This window comes from Rhamphochromis sp. 'chilingali' (genome assembly GCF_963969265.1).
Source record: "Rhamphochromis sp. 'chilingali' genome assembly, chromosome: 6".
In the NCBI taxonomy this organism is placed as follows: Eukaryota; Metazoa; Chordata; class Actinopteri; order Cichliformes; family Cichlidae; genus Rhamphochromis; species Rhamphochromis sp. 'chilingali'.
In genome coordinates this window covers 23,006,098-23,008,080 of record NC_137933.1, presented here as the reverse complement: position 1 = coordinate 23,008,080, position 1,983 = coordinate 23,006,098, and positions in this window count along the sequence as shown.

Sequence of the window (1,983 nt, the reverse complement as noted above, 5' to 3'; positions counted from 1 at the left end):
TGAGCACTTTGTGACAAAGAATTCGTCATTACTGAATGTTATGAAATACCTTTTTGTGTGAGGAAACTCAGATCTGTGACAAAATGTGTCAAACGTAAGAGGGAGAAAAAAAATCCCTTACAGGCTTAACAAACCTACAACAGGATTTTGAAGCTAGATGACAGCAGCTATTCTGTACCTGCCGGGGAGGGGGAAAAAAGAAAGAAAAAAAGCTATAAAAAGCTAAGAGAATATATCATATGTTCATAACCAAGTAACGTTTCTTCTACTTGAACTGGCTTGCAGACCTTAACACAGCCTCAGATTCACCTTTCATTTCATTTTGTGCCAGGATATTAACAAACGGCTACAGATGTGATTAAACTGACTCAGCACTGAAGGAAAATTGCCTTAGCTCTGGCTCTGGATCTGCAGGAAAATAAAACCATGGATGCAGTTCAAAGTCTCAAAAGAGAGCCACATGTGCAGTCTCAATCAAGCCCAAACAGCATGAAGGACAAAAGGGGGGGGGGGAAGGTGGCAATTTCAATTTGATGTATTTATGCAGCTTTGGTTAAAATGTAGAAATCCATAGGGGCTTAGAACAACACAAGATACTACTATGTACTGTGTGAAACTGCCTGAAAGAAAAAGCCCAACCCTAAATATACGTGCCAGCAACCATGTGTGAACACATACATGAAGTTAGTCAACAGGTCCTTTGTGCATGTTATCATGTTTCAATAGCACTACGTTTAATGTCTCACTGCCAACTGGTATTGCATTAGATGAAAACTGATGGAATGATATATGCTAAATACAGCTAACTAATAAAAGCATCATTCACTTAACCAACATGGTGCAGTAACAGTGGTCAGAACAACAACGCAGCAAGACGACTGCTGCAGGACAATCAAACCACTTTGGAGAGCGATCCTTAAAGACCATTTCAATCCACAGCTCTCTGGCACTGTCTCAATAAAAACGGAATATGATAAGCTCCACGGAGAAGGGGTTTGTTGTAAGGTTAGTATATCAGATTACCCAAAGTACGTGTTCGGGTTTCTGATTTCAGCATACATTTAAAACACCATACTCTAAAGTAAACACGTTTTGGGTTGCTATTTGTCTAACAATTAGACAATAAAGTCTTATCATTTTATTATTTGTTAATTATTGTAAACTGACCACTATGTATTTATACACAAACACAGACTGGCTTGATAGGAACTTGCATGTACATTTGCTTTTATTTAGAAATAACAGGAAAGAAAGAAAAATAAATGAATAAATGTGTGAATTCAATTTAACAGCCTCTTACTTTGAACCAGAATATAACACACACTGCGCTTACAGCCTAGTTATGAGTTTCTGACACCTTAAACTGCCGCATGTCACCTGCCAATGGAAACAGTGCGGCAAGCCAAGATTCACCGCACTCAATATTTAATGTCTTAGTTCAGAATCATCTTCCTTGGGCCAGAAACGCAAGGGCAGGCTGTAAGATGTCACAGGTGCTTTGGGCTTTTCACAGAATAGTGTTGAGAAATATTCTCCAAGATCTGTGCAAGCAGAAGCGTTCAGGCGCTATGCTCGAGTCCTATTCCTGTTATTTTGCATTGGAAATCCTGAACTGCGGTAAACCAGACAGTACTGTGGACAGGACTCTTTGAAACATGGTAACGGACACAAAATTAAGTGGGGCAAATACAATGCAATGCTCCGCTTCGTAACCCACTACTGTATTTTTTTCTCAGAGCTATCCTGCTGCACAGCAACACCTGTCTGGCAGATAATCTCCTTGCTGAGAGCAACAATTCATGAACACAATTAACCTGCTCACCTAAAATAGGCCAAGGAGACAAAGAATCTTTACTTGATTACTTATTAAAGGCCAGTTTCTGGCAGAACGGAAAAACTTTAAAAGACGCGTATAATACTTTATAAGTTCCGTGATTTCGGCAACTTCATTACACGTCGTAAAATCTATAAAGGTGCGCGCAA